Source organism: Pseudophryne corroboree, unplaced genomic scaffold (genome assembly GCF_028390025.1).
Source record: "Pseudophryne corroboree isolate aPseCor3 unplaced genomic scaffold, aPseCor3.hap2 scaffold_251, whole genome shotgun sequence".
Classification (NCBI taxonomy): Eukaryota; Metazoa; Chordata; class Amphibia; order Anura; family Myobatrachidae; genus Pseudophryne; species Pseudophryne corroboree.
The window spans coordinates 529800-546315 of record NW_026969167.1 but is presented as its reverse complement, the minus strand read 5'-3'; the positions used below and the strand labels follow the sequence as shown (position 1 = coordinate 546315).

Genomic DNA, 16516 nt, shown 5'->3' with positions numbered 1-16516 from the left:
TTAAACCGATAAAAGAAACCCCAATAAGACGGAGCATGCAAAAATTGAGATAAAACTCAGTTTTGCTCCTCTCCACGGAAATCTTTAGTAAAAGGCGAAAGATCTGTTCGTTTTGAAGAGAAACCAGAGCATGACCAAGATTCCACCTGTCGCCTGAGTGCCATGCCAGCAATCCTCATTCAGCTCAAAGTGAGCACCCAATTTGAAAGAAAGAAAGCAGATTTCTCACCAGGCTTCCCCTTGCTATAAACATGGTTTGTACTCTTTTCCATGTGCTCCCAGATCTTTCAAGCAATTAGTGTGGTCAAGAAAGTTCTGTTTGAAAAGAAACAAACATTTACTGTCATTTCTATGCAAATGAGCTTACATTAAAGCACACTCGTTCTATCTTTAAACCGATAAAATAAAATCCCAATAAGATGGGGCATGCAAAAATTGAGATAAAACTCAGTTTTGCTCCTCTCCACGGAAATCTTTAGTAAAAGGCGAAAGATTTGTTCGTTCTGAAGAGAAACCAGAACATGACCAAGATTCCACCTGTCGCCTGAGTGCCATGCCAGCAGTCCTCATTCAGCTCAAAGTGAGCACCCAATTTGAAAGAAAGAAAGCAGATTTCTCACCAGGCTTCCCCTTGCTGTAAACATGGTTTGTACTCTTTTCCATGTGCTCCCAGATCTTTCAAGCATTTAGTATAGTCAAGAAAGTTCTGTTTGAAAAGAAACAAACATTTACTGTCATTTCTATGCAAATGAGCTTACATTAAAGCACACTCGTTCTATCTTTAAACCGATAAAAGAAACCCCAATAAGACGGAGCATGCAAAAATTGAGATAAAACTCAGTTTTGCTCCTCTCCACGGAAATCTTTAGTAAAAGGCGAAAGATCTGTTCGTTTTGAAGAGAAACCAGAGTATGACTAAGATTCCACCTGTCGCCTGAGTGCCATGCCAGCAGTCCTCATTCAGCGCAAAGTGAGCACCCAATTTGAAAGAAAGAAAGCAGATTTCTCACCAGGCTTCCCCTTGCTGTAAACATGGTTTGTACTCTTTTCCATGTGCTCCCAGATCTTTCAAGCATTTAGTATAGTCAAGAAAGTTCTGTTTGAAAAGAAACAAACATTTACTGTCATTTCTATGCAAATGAGCTTACATTAAAGCACACTCGTTCTATCTTTAAACCGATAAAAGAAACCCCAATAAGACGGAGCATGCAAAAATTGAGATAAAACTCAGTTTTGCTCCTCTCCACGGAAATCTTTAGTAAAAGGCGAAAGATCTGTTCGTTTTGAAGAGAAACCAGAGTATGACTAAGATTCCACCTGTCGCCTGAGTGCCATGCCAGCAGTCCTCATTCAGCGCAAAGTGAGCACCCAATTTGAAAGAAAGAAAGCAGATTTCTCACCAGGCTTCCCCTTGCTATAAGCATGGTTTGTACTCTTTTCCATGTGCTCCCAGATCTTTCAAGCAATTAGAATGGTCAAGAAAGTTCTGCTTGAAAAGAAACAGACATTTATAGTCATTGTTATGCAAATAAACTTACATTAAAGCTAACAAGAAACTGATAAAAGAAACCCCAATAATATGGGGCATGCAAAAATTGAGATAAAACTCAGTTTTGCTCCTCTCCACAGAAATCTTTAATAAAAGGCGAAAGATTTGTTCGTTCTGAAGAGAAACCAGAGCATGACCAAGATTCCACCTGTCGCCTAAATGCTGTGTCAGCAGTCCTCATTCAGATCAAAGTGAGCGCCCAACTTGAAAGTAAGCAGATTTCTCACCTGGCTTCTCCTTGCTATAAGCATGGTTTGTACTGTATTCCATGTGCTCCCAGATCTTTCAAGCAAGTAGCATGGTCAAGAAAGTTCTGTTTGAAAAGAAACAAACATTTACTGTCATTTCTATGCAAATGAGCTTACATTAAAGCACACTCATTCTATCTTTAAACCGATAAAAGAAACCCCAAAAAGATGGGGCATGCAAAAATTGAGATAAAACTCGGTTTTGCTCCTCTCCACGGAAATCTTTAATAAAAGGCGAAAGATTTGTTCGTTCTGAAGAGAAACCAGAGCATGACCAAGATTTTTATCTGAAAATATGTGTTCTCCCTGCAGTTGTTGTCCCCAGATGAGAGTTCCCTTGTGCTGCCTCAGTTGAATCTCCTTTACTTGACAGAGATGTGCCTGAGCAGCGGCCCTCCCCAGCCCTATCCCAAATCATACTTATTTTGCATAGGAGATACCATGGTCATGAAGATTGTTCTCCCAGGGTGAGGTTCATTCATTGCATTCTGGGTATGCTGACCCCTGTGATTTTCCCAAATGTGGGAAACTCGCTTTTATACCCTTGTGCACTATCCTGACTTCTCCTCCTGTCTGCTTACTTTGTGCCTTCAAATGCACAATGCAAACTACAGGTAGTGCTGCAGGGCCCACACCCTTTTACTTGCCTTACAGAGCAGCTCTGGAGCTGATACAGTGCCAAGCTGCTGCAAGAAATCAGCTTGAATGCTTCAGGGGATGGGGCATGGCCAACATGAGCCCCACACCGAAGGAGGGTGGGGGTGTTTAATGCGAACTAAGGGTCATCCAAGCGCCGCAAAAGGCCGCCATGCCCTGCATACCCCTTTTCTCTTTTCATATGCAGATGAGGGTTCCAGCCAACTTTGGCCCACTGCTTGGATGACATCACCGTATGCAAATCCGTCTTCTGCAGAACTTCCCCCAGGAATGCTTGCACTAGTTGTTGCATTTGGTTTGTTGTTTGGGGGTGCTTCAGTATTAGGCAGCCTTCTGCCCTCCCATGTTCATCTGAAAATATGTGTTCTCCCTGCAGTTGTTGTCCCCAGATGAGAGTTCCCTTGTGCTGCCTCAGTTGAATCTCCTTTACTTGACAGAGATGTGCATGAGCAGCGGCCCTCCCCAGCCCTATCCCAAATCATACTTATTTTGCATAGGAGATACCATGGTCATGAAGATTGGCCCTCATTCCGAGTTGTTCGCTCGGTATTTTTCATCGCATCGCAGTGAAAATCCGCTTAGTACGCATGCGCAATGTTCGCACTTCGACTGCGCCAAGTAACTTTACTATGATGAAAGTAATTTTACTCACGGCTTTTTCTTCGCTCCGGCGATCGTAATGTGATTGACAGGAAATGGGTGTTACTGGGCGGAAACACGGCGTTTCAGGGGCGTGTGGCTGAAAACGCTACCGTTTCCGGAAAAAACGCAGGAGTGGCCGGGGAAACGGTGGGAGTGCCTGGGCGAACGCTGGGTGTGTTTGTGACGTCAACCAGGAACGACAAGCACTGAAATGATCGCACAGGCAGAGTAAGTCTGGAGCTACTCTGAAACTGCTAAGTAGTTAGTAATCGCAATATTGCGAATACATCGGTCGCAATTTTAAGAAGCTAAGATTCACTCCCAGTAGGCGGCGGCTTAGCGTGTGTAACTCTGCTACATTCGCCTTGCGACCGATCAACTCGGAATGAGGGCCATTGTTCTCCCAGGGTGAGGTTCATTCATTGCATTTTGGGTATGCTGACCCCTGTGATTTACCCAAATGTGGGAAACTCGACTGCATTATTTGTGGTAGTGGGGGACTGTGTTTGTGCTTTCCTCTGGTCAGCTCTGTTAAAACTCAGATTTCTTTGTCTCAGATTTTCCTCTAGCCTTGTTCTTCTTTCGAGAGTTCCCTTGTGCTGCCTCAGGTGGATCTCCTTCACTTGACAGGGGGGTGCCCGAGCAGCGACCCTCCCCAGCTCTAGCCCAACTCCTACTTACCTGCCAGGTGAGATACTATGATCAGGAAGGTGCTTCTCCCAGGGCAAGGCTCACCCATTGCACTCTGGGTGTGCTGCTCCTACGATTTCCCCAAATGTGGGACACTTGACTGCATAATTTGTGTTTCCTCTGGTCGGCTCTCGTATTATTCAGATCTCTTTGTCTCAGGTCTTTCTCCAGCCTAGTTTGCTGTCTGTTTCCACTTCTTTTATCTTGAGCCCCTCCCTTCTATACCCTTGTGCACTATCCTGACTTCTCCTCCCGTCTGCTTACTTTGTGCCTTCCAATGCACAATGCAAACTACAGGTAGTGCTGCAGGGCCCACACAATCTTTTACTTGCCTTAAAGAGCAGCTCTGGAGCTGTTACAGTGCCCAGCTGCTGCAAGAAATCAGCTTGAATGCTTCAGGGGATGGGGCATGGCCAACATGAGCCCCACACCAAAGGTGGGTGGGGGTGTTTAATGCGAACTAGGGGTAATCCAAGCACCGCAAAAGGCCGCCATGCCCTGCACGCCCCTTTTCTCTTTTCATATGCAGATGAGGGTTGAAGCCAACTTTGACCCACTGCTTGGATGACATCACCATATGCAAATCCATCTGCTGCAGGCCATCCCCCAGGAATGCTTGCACTAGTTGTTGCATTTGGTTTGTTGTTTGGGGGTGCTTCAGTATTAGGCAGCCTTCTGCCCTCCCATGTTCATCTGAAAATATGTGTTCTCCCTGCAGTTGTTGTCCCCAGATGAGAGTTCCCTTGTGCTGCCTCAGTTGAATCTCCTTTACTTGACAGAGATGTGCCTGAGCAGCGGCCCTCCCAGCCCTATCCCAAATCATACTTATTTTGCATAGGAGACACCATGGTCATGAAGATTGTTCACCCAGGGTGAGGTTCATTCATTGCATTCTGGGTATGCTGACCCCTGTGATTTCCCCAAATGTGGGAAACTCGCCTGCATTTTTTGTGGTAGTGGGGGACTGTGTTTGTGTTTTCCTCTGGTCAGCTCTGGTAAAAGTCAGATTTCTTTGTCTCATATATTCCTCTAGCCTTGTTCTTCTTTCGAGAGTTCCCTTGTGCTGCCTCAGTTGGATCTCCTTCACTTGACAGGGGGGTGCCCGAGCAGTGACCCTCCCCAGCTCTAGCCCAACTCCTACTTACCTGCCAGGTGAGATACTATGATCATGAAGGTGCTTCTCCCAGGGCAAGGCTCACCCATTGCACTCTGGGTGTGCTGCTCCTGTGATTTCCCCAAATGTGGGAAACTTGATTGCATAATTTGTGTTTCCCCTGGTCGGCTCTCGTATAATTCAGATCTCTTTGTCTCAGGTCTCTCTCCAGCCTAGTTTGCTGTCTGTTTCCACTTCTCTTTTCTGGAGCCACTCCCTTCTATGCCCTTGCGCACTATCCTGACTTCTCCCGTCTGCTTACTTTGTGCCTTCCAACGCACAATGCGAACTACAGGTAGTGCTGCAGGGCCCACACCCTTTTAGTTGCCTTACAGAGCAGCTCTGGAGCTGTTACAGTGCCCAGCTGCTGCAAGAAATCAGCTTGAATGCTTCAGGGGCTGGGGCATAGCCAACATGAGCCCCACACCAAAGGAGGGTGGGGGTGTTTAATGCGAACTAGGGGTCATCCAAGCACCGCAAAAGGCCGCCATGCCCTGCATGCCCCTTTTCTCTTTTCATATGCAGATGAGGGTTCCAGCCAACTTTGGCCCACTGCTTGGATGACATCACCGTATGCAAATCCGTCTGCTGCAGACCTTCCCCCAGGAATGCTTGTACTAGTTGTTGCATATGGTTTGATATTTGATGGTGCTTCAGTATTAGGCAGCCTTCCGCCCTCCCATGTTCATCTGAAAAGATGTGGTCTCCCTGCAGTTGTTGTCCCCAGACGAGAGTTCCCTTGTGCTTCCTCAGTTGAATCTCCTTAACTTGATGGGGGAGGGGCTGCCCGAGCAGCCACCCTCCCCAGCCCTATCCCAACTCATACTTATTTTGCATATGAGATCTCTTGATCATGAAGATTGTTCTCACAGGGTGAAGTTCATCCATTATATTTTAAAATAGGAAGGTACAAATTACATATTTGAATTGCATCTATGTGCTGGATTCAAATGTCCCCCCCCCCTTCCTTTCTCAATTGTGCCCATCAGCAGCTATTCTAAGGTTGCTGCCAATGGGTGTGACACATTAATTTCTTCTGTGGGGTACACAGGACTCCACAAGGATTCACATTGGGGTGTAGAGTAGGATCTTGATCTGAGGCACCAACCGACTCAAAGCTTTTGACTGTTCCCAAGATGCTCAGCGCATCCTCCTCTATAACCCCGCTTCCATGAACAGGGAGCTCAGTTTGTAGTTGGTGCCTTCAGTAGCAGGCCACTTAACAGGGGCCTGCCTCAGGAAGCCAATTCTTAGCTATTCATTTTGACAAGAAAAGAAGAACTTGTTTTATGAGAATCTACAAGGGCTGCAGCAGGCTAGGTCTAATAGACATCTTTACTGCAGCTTCATCACTCCCAGCGGCGCTGTATACTCCCGTGCCCTGGTTGCTGGGTCACTGCAGCGGAGGCTCCGGTTTCTTCCTAAGGTCAGTCACACACACACCGCCCTTCCGGATCACGAGGCCGCTGATGAAGAGGAGCGTGGCCGTAGGGGGTGGACCGTGTGCGCACTGGCGTGGACACTGATTACTGGGCAGCCGCTCCACTAGCCACCAGGTACAGTTAAGGAGCACAGGTCTGGGGGTTTTTCTCCTATATTAAACCAATTTTGTACTGCCCGCAGCGCATTGTGATAGGTAATAGGGCCTGATTCAGGTTGGATTGCAATCACAATAAGTGATCCAACTGCAAAAATTGCTAAGAGCATACGCATGTGCCTGCATTTTCTGCGGCACCCCGCAGAGAATGCGATCGCCTCTGCCTGTCAATCGGGGCAGGGGGGGAGAGGGGGGTCAGCAACACTCCATTTCCAAGTCAGGGATGGAGCGGTGCGGGGGCAAGGCTTCAAAATGGGGTCTGCAATGGAGGAGACACAGGGGGCGTGGTCACAGCAGCTGTATGACATCACATTCAGCCGCTGTGATCACAAAAATGGTGGCGGCTTCCTGCGCGCACATACAGTCTGCACCAGCAGGAGGCTACACCATTTTTTATGATCACGCTGAACTGCAGTGCGACTGCAATTACAGCATGGTCAAGAAGGGAGGCGTCATGCTGGGTGGCCATAAGAGATGAGCGGGTTCGGTTCATCGGAATCCGAACCCGCCCGAACTTCACCCTTTTTTGCTCGGGTCCGAGCAGACTCGGATCCTCTCGCCTTGCTCGGTTAACCCGAGCGCGCCCGAACGTCATCATCCCGCTGTAGGATTCTCACGAGACTTGGATTCTATATAAGGAGCCGCGCGTCGCCGCCATTTTCACACGTGCATTGAGATTGATAGGGAGAGGACGTGGCTGGCGTCCTCTCCGTTTAGATTAGAAGATAGAGACGAGTGACATTTGATTTACTACTAATTTGGGGAGCAGTTGAACTTGTCAGGAGTACTCAGTAGTGCAGAGTTTTGCTGATAGTGACCACCAGTTTTATTATTTATAATCCGTTCTCTGCCTGAAAAAAAACGATACACATACCATATCTGTGCTCAGCCTCAGTGTGCTGCATTATATATTATCTATGTATATCTGACTGTGCTGAGTGCTCACTGCTCACACAGCTTAATTGTGGGGGAGACTGGGGAGCAGTTATAGCAGGAGTACAGTGCACACTTTTGCTGCCAGTGTGACCACCAGTATATTGTCTGCCTGAAAAAGTTAAACACTCCTGTGGTGTTTTTTTTTTATTCTATAAATGCATTCTGCTGACAGTGTCCAGCAGGTCCGTCATACATATATTATATAAATATTTACCTGCAGTAGTGTTATATTTTTTTTTTCATCTTTATCATCTCTATATTAGCAGACGCAGTACGGTAGTCCACGGCTGTGGCTATCTCTGTGTCGTCAGTGCTCGTCCATAATTGTATACCTACCTACCTGTGGTGGTTTTTTTTTTTCTATCTTCTTCATACTAGTAGTTTAGGAGTCTACTGACAGTGTCCACCAGGTCCATCATTATATTATATACCTACAGTAGTAATATATTTATTATATTATCTATACTAGCAGACGCAGTACGGTAGTCCACGGCTGTGGCTATCTCTGTGTCGTCAGTGCTCGTCCATAATTGTATACCTACCTACCTGTGGTGGGTTTTTTTTTTTATCTTCTTCATACTAGTAGTTTAGCAGTCTGCTGACAGTGTCCACCAGGTCCGTCATTATATTATATACCTACAGTAGTAATATATTTATTATATTATCTATACTAGCAGATGCAGTACGGTAGTCCACGGCTGTACCTACCTCTGTGTCGTCAGTGCTCGTCCATAATTGTATACCTACCTGTGGTGGGGTTTTTTTTTCTATCTTCTTCATACTAGTAGTTTAGGAGTCTGCTGACAGTGTCCACCAGGTCCGTCATTATATTATATACCTACAGTAGTAATATATTTAGTATATTATCTATACTAGCAGACGCAGTACGGTAGTCCACGGCTGTACCTACCTCTGTGTCGTCACTCGTCCATAATTGTATACCTAACTGTGGTGGTTTTTTTTTTCTATCTTCTTCATACTAGTAGTTTAGCAGTCTGCTGACAGTGTCCACCAGGTCCGTCATTATATTATATATACCTACAGTAGTTATATATATTTTTTTTTATATCATTAATTATCATCTCTATACTAGCAGACGCAGTACGGTAGGCCACGGCTGTGGCTATCTCTGTGTCGTCAGTGCTCGTCCATAATTGTATACCTACCTACCTGTGGTGGAAGTTTTTTTCTATCTTCTTCATACTAGTAGTTTAGCAGTCTGCTGACAGTGTCCACCAGGTCCGTCATTATATTATATATACCTACAGTAGTTATATATATATTTTTTTTTATATCATTAATTATCATCTCTATACTAGCAGACGCAGTACGGTAGTCCACGGCTGTAGCTACCTCTGTGTCGTCAGTCACTCGTCATCCATAAGTATACTAGTATCCATCCATCTCCATTGTTTACCTGAGGTGCCTTTTAGTTGTGCCTATTAAAATATGGAGAACAAAAATGTTGAGGTTCCAAAAATAGGGAAAGATCAAGATCCACTTCCAACTCGTGCTGAAGCTGCTGCCACTAGTCATGGCCGAGACGATGAAATTCCATCAACGTCGTCTGCCAAGGCCGATGCCCAATGTCATAGTACAGAGCATGTAAAATCCAAAACACAAAAGATCAGTAAAAAAATGACTCAAAAATCTAAATAAAAATCGTCGGAGGAGAAGCGTAAACTTGCCAATATGCCATTTACCACACGGAGTGGCAAGGAACGGCTGAGGCCCTGGCCTATCTTCATGGCTAGTGGTTCAGCTTCACATGAGGATGGAAGCACTCAGCCTCTCGCTAGAAAAATGAAAAGACTTAAGCTGGCAAAAGCACAGCAAAGAACTGTGCGTTCTTCAAAATCACAAATCCACAAGGAGAGTCCAATTGTGTCGGTTGCGATGCCTGACCTTCCCAACACTGGACGTGAAGAGCATGCACCTTCCACCATTTGCACACCCCCTGCAAGTGCTGGAAGGAGCACCCGCAGTCCAGTTCCTGATAGTCAGATTGAAGATGTCAGTGTTGAAGTACACCAGGATGAGGAGAATATGGGTGTTGCTGGCGCTGGGGAGGAAATTGACAAGGAGGATTCTGATGGTGAGGTGGTTTGTTTAAGTCAGGCACCCGGCGAGACACCTGTTGTCCGTGGGAGGAATATGGCCATTGACATGCCTGGTGAAAATACCAAAAAAAATCAGCTCTTCGGTGTGGAAGTATTTCAACAGAAATGCGGACAACAGGTGTCAAGCCGTGTGTTGCCTTTGTCAAGCTGTAATAAGTAGGGGTAAGGACGTTAACCACCTCGGAACATCCTCCCTTATACGTCACCTGCAGCGCATTCATCATAAGTCAGTGACAAGTTCAAAAACTTTGGGCGACAGCGGAAGCAGTCCACTGACCAGTAAATCCCTTCCTCTTGTAACCAAGCTCACGCAAACCACCCCACCAACTCCCTCAGTGTCAATTTCCTCCTTCCCCAGGAATGCCAATAGTCCTGCAGGCCATGTCACTGGCAATTCTGACGAGTTCTCTCCTGCCTGGGATTCCTCCGATGCATCCTTGAGTGTAACGCCTACTGCTGCTGGCGCTGCTGTTGTTGCTGCTGGGAGTCGATGGTCATCCCAGAGGGGAAGTCGTAAGACCACTTTTACTACTTCCACCAAGCAATTGACTGTCCAACAGTCCTTTGCGAGGAAGATGAAATATCACAGCAGTCATCCTGCTGCAAAGCGGATAACTGAGGCCTTGGCATCCTGGGCAGTGAGAAACGTGGTTCCGGTATCCATCATTACTTCAGAGCCAACTATAGACTTGATTGAGGTACTGTGTCCCCGGTACCAAATACTATCTAGGTTCCATTTCTCTAGGCAGGCGATACCGAAAATGTACACAGACCTCAGAAAAAGACTCACCAGTGTCCTAAAAAATGCAGTTGTACCCAATGTCCACTTAACCACGGACATGTGGACAAGTGGAGCAGGGCAGACTCAGGACTATATGACTGTGACAGCCCACTGGGTAGATGTATTGACTCCCGCCGCAAGAACAGCAGCGGCGGCACCAGTAGCAGCATCTCGCAAACGCCAACTCTTTCCTAGGCAGGCTACGCTTTGTATCACCGCTTTCCAGAATACGCACACAGATGAAAACCTCTTACGGCAACTGAGGAAGATCATCACAGAATGGCTTACCCCAATTGGACTCTCCTGTGGATTTGTGGCATCGGACAACGCCAGCAATATTGTGCGTGCATTATATCTGGGCAAATTCCAGCACGTCCCATGTTTTGCACATACCTTGAATTTGGTGGTGCAGAATTATTTAAAAAACGACAGGGGCGTGCAAGAGATGCTGTCGGTGGCCACAAGAATTGCGGGACACTTTCGGCGTACAGGCACCACGTACAGAAGACTGGAGCAACACCAAAAACGCCTGAACCTGCCCTGCCATCATCTGAAGCAAGAAGTGGAAACGAGGTGGAATTCAACCCTCTATATGCTTCAGAGGATGGAGGAGCAGCAAAAGGCCATTCAAGCCTATACATCTGACCACGATATAGGAGGTGGAATGCACCTGTCTCAAGCGCAGTGGAGAATGATTTCAACGTTGTGCAAGGTTCTGCAACCTTTGAACTTGCCACACGTGAAGTCAGTTCAGACACTGCCAGCCTGAGTCAGGTCATTCCCGTCATCAGGCTTTTGCAGAAGAAGCTGGAGACATTGAAGGAGGAGCTAAGACAGAGCGATTCCGCTAGGCATGTGGGACTTGTGGATGGAGCCCTTCATTCGCTTAACCAGGATTCACGGGTGGTCAATCTGTTGAAATCAGAGCACTACATTTTGGCCACCGTGCTCGATCCTAGATTTAAAACCTACGTTGTATCTCTCTTTCCGGCAGACACAAGTCTGCAGGGGTTCAAAGACCTGCTGGTGAGAAAATTATCAAGTCAAGCGGAACTTGATCGGTCAACAGCTCCTCCTTCACAGTCTCCCGCAATTGGGGGTGCGAGGAAAAGGCTCAGAATTCCGAGCCCACCCGCTGGCGGTGATGCAGGGCAGTCTGGAGCGACTGCTGATGCTGACATCTGGTCCGGACTGAAGGACCTGCCAACGATTACGGACATGTCGTCTACTGTCACTGCATATGATTCTCTCACCATTGAAAGAATGGTGGAGGATTATATGAGTGACCGCATCCAAGTAGGCACGTCAGACAGTCCGTACGTATACTGGCAGGAAAAAGAGGCAATTTGGAGGCCCTTGCACAAACTGGCTTTATTCTACCTAAGTTGCCCTCCCACAAGTGTGTACTCCGAAAGAGTGTTAAGTGCCGCCGCTCACCTTGTCAGCAATCGGCGTACGAGGTTACTTCCAGAAAATGTGGAGAAGATGATGTTCATTAAAATGAATTATAATCAATTGCTCCGTGGAGACATTGACCAGCAGCAATTGCCTCCACAAAGTATACAGGGAGCTGAGATGGTGGATTCCAGTGGGGACGAATTGATAATCTGTGAGGAGGGGGATGTACACGGTGATGAATCGGAGGATGATGATGAGGTGGACATCTTGCCTCTATAGAGCCAGTTTGTGCAAGGAGAGATTTATTGCTTCTTTTTTGGTGGGGGTCCAAACCAACCCGTCATTTCAGTCACAGTCGTGTGGCAGACCCTGTCACTGAAATGATGGGTTGGTTAAAGTGTGCATGTCCTGTTTATACAACATAAGGGTGGGTGGGAGGGCCCAAGGCAATTCCACCTTGCACCTCTTTTTTCTTTTATTTTTCTTTGCGTCATGTGCTGTTTGGGGAGTGTTTTTTGGAAGGGCCATCCTGCGTGACACTGCAGTGCCACTCCTAGATGGGCCAGGTGTTTGTGTCGGCCACTTGGGTCGCTGAGCTTAGTCACACAGCTACCTCATTGCGCCTCTTTTTTTCTTTGCGTCATGTGCTGTTTGGGGAGTGTTTTTTGGAAGGGCCATCCTGCGTGACACTGCAGTGACACTCCTAGATGGGCCAGGTGTTTGTGTCGTCCACTTGGGTCGCTGAGCTTAGTCACACAGCTACCTCATTGCGCCACTTTTTTTCTTTGCGTCATGTGCTGTTTGGGGAGTGTTTTTTGGAAGGGCCATCCTGCGTGACACTGCAGTGCCACTCCTAGATGGGCCAGGTGTTTGTGTCGGCCACTTGGGTCGCTGAGCTTAGTCACACAGCTACCTCATTGCGTCTCTTTTTTTCTTTGCGTCATGTGCTGTTTGGGGAGTGTTTCTGGAAGGGCCATCCTGCGTGACACTGCAGTGCCACTCCTAGATGGGCCAGGTGTTTGTGTCGGCCACTTGGGTCGCTGAGCTTAGTCACACAGCTACCTCATTGCGCCTCTTTTTTTCTTTGCGTCATGTGCTGTTTGGGGAGTGTTTTTTGGAAGGGCCATCATGCGTGACACTGCAGTGCCACTCCTAGATGGGCCAGGTGTTTGTGTCGGCCACTTGGGTCACTGAGCTTAGTCATCCAGCGACCTCGGTGCAAATTTTAGGACTAAAAATAATATTGTGAGGTGTGAGGTGTTAAGAATAGACTGAAAATTAGTGGAAATTATGGTTATTGAGGTTAATAATACTTTGGGATCAAAATGACTCCCAAATTCTATGATTTAAGCTGTTTTTTAGGGTTTTTTGAAAAAAACACCCGAATCCAAAACACACCCGAATCCGACAAAAAAAATTCGGTGAGGTTTAGCCAAAACGCGTTCGAACCCAAAACACGGCCGCGGAACCGAACCCAAAACCAAAACACAAAACCCGAAAAATTTCCGGTGCACATCTCTAGTGGCCATGCCATGTCACTGTGCAGGAGCCAGCACCGCTCACACACTAGTCCCCGGTGCAGCCCCCAACCCCCGGGACACCCGGAGCAACAAAATGTAGATTCAGGCCACCAGGCCACGCCCCTACCTATGAAACCATGCCTCCTTTTTACCATTGCGCTGCTTATCTGCGCGCACTGCATTACAATCTCCCTCGCCACCTCTCTGGGTGTCACCAGTGATAGTGACACCTCTGCCATGCTTGTAGCAGCTGGTCCTAAGATCTACACCTCAAGCCCTGAGTGTTTGCCCTTGTGACTTGTTGATCATCATAGCAAAGCAGATGCTTACAGAAAACTGCAGGGGCTTAGATTGAAAATAAAAAAAATTGATGGGTATAAGGTAGAGAGGAGCGGGTTCGGTTCTCCGAGAACCGAATTCCCCACGAACCCCACGAACTCCTCCTCCGAGGCAGGCTCGGTTGTTCCCGCCTGACTCGGAAAACCTGAACAAGGGAAAATGTCATCATCCCGCTGTCGGATTCTCGCGAGATTCGGATTCCATATAAAGAGCTGCGCGTTGCCGCCATTTTTACTCGTGCATTGAAGAGAGAGCGGAGAGGACGTGGCTATGTTCTCTCAGTGGAAATCTCAATATCAGTGCTCAGTATTAGTGGATACTTATTGCTGCTCAGTAATACTAGTAGTGTGTCTCTCCTGCTCAGTGTCAGTTCTCAGTAGTATCCTCATCAGTGCTCAGTATCACTGCTCATTGTCTTGTGCTGCATTGTTGTGCTCAGCATACTACAGTACATTACTAATAGTCCAGTGCTGCATCTTGCTGCTCAGTGTCAGTTCTAGTATCCTCATCAGTGCTCACTATCACTGCTCATTGCATTGTGGTGTTCTGTATACTACAGTAACATAGTAATATAGTAACATATAGTAACATAGTTTTTGAGGTTGAATAGAGGCAAATTGCCCATCGTGTTCAACCTGTTTTAAGTTGTGATGATTCTACATACTTGCTGAATAATGTTTTATGACTAGTTAGCTACTACAACTCATGTTACCCCCGGATTAACCATGTTGATATTTTAAGTATTATAACCTTGGATAGCTTTTTCATTCAGAAATGTATCCATTCCTTTTTTAAATCCAATTACAGAGTCCGCCATTACCACCTTCCCTGGCAGGGAATTCCACATCCTGATTGCCCTAACAGTGAAGATCATAGTATCTCACCTGGCAGATAAGTAGGAGTTGGGCCAGAGCTGTGGAGGATTGCTGCTCGGGCACCCCCTGTCAAATGAAGGAGATCCAACTGAGGCAGCACAAGGGAACTCTCGAAAGAAGAACAAGGCTAGAGGAAGATCTGAGACAAAGAAATCTGACTTTTACCAGAGCTGACCAGAGGAAAGCACAAACACAGTCCCCCACTACCACAAATAATGCAGTCGAGTTTCCCACATTTGGGGAAATCACAGGGGTCAGCATACCCAGAATGCAATGAATGAACCTCACCCTAGGAGAACAATCTTCATGACCATGGTATCGCCTATGCAAAATAAGTATGATTTGGGATAGGGCTGGGGAGGGCCGCTGCTCAGGCACATCTCTGTCAAGTAAAGGAGATTCAACTGAGGCAGCACAAGGGAACTCTCATCTGGGGACAACAACTGCAGGGAGAACACATATTTTCAGATGAACATGGGAGGGCAGAAGGCTGCCTAATACTGAAGCACCCCCAAACAACAAACCAAATGCAACAACTAGTACAAGCATTCCTGGGGGAAGTTCTGCAGAAGACGGATTTGCATACGGTGATGTCATCCAAGCAGTGGGCCAAAGTTGGCTGGATCCCTCATCTGCATATGAAAAGAGAAAAGGGGTATGCAGGGCATGGCGGCCTTTTGCGGCGCTTGGATGACCCTTAGTTCGCATTAAACACCCCCACCCTCCTTCGGTGTGGGGCTCATGTTGACAATGCCCCAGCCCCTGAAGCATTCAAGCTGATTTCTTACAGCAGCTTGGCACTGTAACAGCTCCAGAGCTGCTCTGTAAGGCAAGTAAAAGGGTGTGTAGTTTGCATTGTGCATTGGAAGGCACAAAGTAAGCAGACAGGAGGAGAAGTCAGGATAGTGCACAAGGGTATAGAAGGGAGGGGCTCAAGAAAAAAGAAGTGGAAACAGACAGCAAACTAGGCTGGAGAGAGACCTGAGACAAAGAGATCTGAATTATACGAGAGCCGACCAGGGGAAACACAAATTATGCAGTCAAGTTTCCCACATTTGGGGAAATCGCAGGGGCAGCACACCCAGAGTGCAATGGGTGAGCCTTGCCCTGGAAGAAGCACCTTCATGATCATAGTATCTCACCTGGCAGGTAAGTAGGAGTTGGGCTTGAGCTGGGGAGGGTCGCTGCTCGGGCACCCCCCTGTCAAGTGAAGGAGATCCAACTGAGGCAGCACAAGGGAACTCTCGAAAGAAGAACAAGGCTAGAGGAAGATCTGAAACAAAGAAATCTGACTTTTACCAGAGCTGACCAGAGGAAAACACAAACACAGTCCCCCACTACCACAAATAATGCAGTCGAGTTACCCACATTTGGGGAAATCACAGGGGTCAGCATACCCAGAATGCAATGAATGAACCTCACCCTGGGAGAATAATCTTCATGACCATGGTATCTCATATGCAAAATAAGTATGATTTGGGATAGGGCTGGGGAGGGCCGCTGCTCAGGCACATCTCTGTCAAGTAAAGGAGATTCAACTGAGGCAGCACAAGGGAACTCTCATCTGGGGACAACATCTGCAGGGAGAACACATATTTTCAGATGAACATGGGAGGGCAGAAGGCTGCCTAATACTGAAGCACCCCCAAACAACAAACCAAATGCAACAACTAGTGCAAGCATTCCTGTTTGTTTCTGAAGCCAACTTTGACCCACTGCTTGGATGACATCACCATATGCAAATCCATCTGCTTCAGGCCTTCCCCCAGGAATGCTTGCACTCTTTATATGAAATCCGAATCTCGCGAGAATCCGACAGCGGGATGATGACATTTTCCCTTGTTCAGGTTTTCCGAGGCAGGCGGGAACAACCGAGCCTGCCTCGGAGGAGGAGTTCGTGGGGTTCGTGGGGAATTCGGTTCTCGGAGAACCGAACCCGCTCCTCTCTACCTTATACCCATCAATTTTTTTTATTTTCAATCTAAGCCCCTGCAGTTTTCTGTAAGCATCT

The 16516-nt window shown here is 47.1% G+C and overlaps 13 non-coding genes and 1 pseudogene across 13 annotated transcripts; 5 read left to right on the top strand and 9 right to left on the bottom strand.

The window, feature by feature from the left end:
* Positions 1-16: 16 nt before the first annotated feature.
* Positions 17-132, bottom strand: LOC135012058 (U5 spliceosomal RNA). Its single transcript, XR_010211071.1, has one exon. It is a non-coding gene; the product is annotated as a U5 spliceosomal RNA (small nuclear RNA).
* Positions 133-407: 275 nt separating this feature from the next.
* On the bottom strand, positions 408-523 carry LOC135012048 (U5 spliceosomal RNA). Its single transcript, XR_010211061.1, has one exon. It is a non-coding gene; the product is annotated as a U5 spliceosomal RNA (small nuclear RNA).
* A 274-nt stretch (positions 524-797) lies between these two features.
* LOC135012046 (U5 spliceosomal RNA) lies at positions 798-913 on the bottom strand. The gene has a single exon (XR_010211059.1). It is a non-coding gene; the product is annotated as a U5 spliceosomal RNA (small nuclear RNA).
* Positions 914-1187: 274 nt separating this feature from the next.
* Positions 1188-1303, bottom strand: LOC135012045 (U5 spliceosomal RNA). The gene has a single exon (XR_010211058.1). It is a non-coding gene; the product is annotated as a U5 spliceosomal RNA (small nuclear RNA).
* Positions 1304-1567: 264 nt separating this feature from the next.
* Positions 1568-1683, bottom strand: LOC135012067 (U5 spliceosomal RNA). Its single transcript, XR_010211080.1, has one exon. It is a non-coding gene; the product is annotated as a U5 spliceosomal RNA (small nuclear RNA).
* Positions 1684-1953: 270 nt separating this feature from the next.
* On the bottom strand, positions 1954-2069 carry LOC135012056 (U5 spliceosomal RNA). The gene has a single exon (XR_010211069.1). It is a non-coding gene; the product is annotated as a U5 spliceosomal RNA (small nuclear RNA).
* A 144-nt stretch (positions 2070-2213) lies between these two features.
* On the top strand, positions 2214-2341 carry LOC135012022 (U1 spliceosomal RNA; annotated as a pseudogene).
* A 1111-nt stretch (positions 2342-3452) lies between these two features.
* On the top strand, positions 3453-3617 carry LOC135012021 (U1 spliceosomal RNA). Its single transcript, XR_010211036.1, has one exon. It is a non-coding gene; the product is annotated as a U1 spliceosomal RNA (small nuclear RNA).
* A 152-nt stretch (positions 3618-3769) lies between these two features.
* LOC135011849 (U1 spliceosomal RNA) lies at positions 3770-3932 on the top strand. Its single transcript, XR_010210889.1, has one exon. It is a non-coding gene; the product is annotated as a U1 spliceosomal RNA (small nuclear RNA).
* Positions 3933-4607: 675 nt separating this feature from the next.
* LOC135011792 (U1 spliceosomal RNA) lies at positions 4608-4771 on the top strand. The gene has a single exon (XR_010210836.1). It is a non-coding gene; the product is annotated as a U1 spliceosomal RNA (small nuclear RNA).
* A 152-nt stretch (positions 4772-4923) lies between these two features.
* On the top strand, positions 4924-5086 carry LOC135011953 (U1 spliceosomal RNA). Its single transcript, XR_010210985.1, has one exon. It is a non-coding gene; the product is annotated as a U1 spliceosomal RNA (small nuclear RNA).
* A 9594-nt stretch (positions 5087-14680) lies between these two features.
* Positions 14681-14844, bottom strand: LOC135011706 (U1 spliceosomal RNA). The gene has a single exon (XR_010210753.1). It is a non-coding gene; the product is annotated as a U1 spliceosomal RNA (small nuclear RNA).
* A 655-nt stretch (positions 14845-15499) lies between these two features.
* On the bottom strand, positions 15500-15662 carry LOC135011907 (U1 spliceosomal RNA). Its single transcript, XR_010210942.1, has one exon. It is a non-coding gene; the product is annotated as a U1 spliceosomal RNA (small nuclear RNA).
* Positions 15663-15814: 152 nt separating this feature from the next.
* Positions 15815-15978, bottom strand: LOC135011807 (U1 spliceosomal RNA). The gene has a single exon (XR_010210850.1). It is a non-coding gene; the product is annotated as a U1 spliceosomal RNA (small nuclear RNA).
* Between the last annotated feature and the right edge of the window lie 538 nt (positions 15979-16516).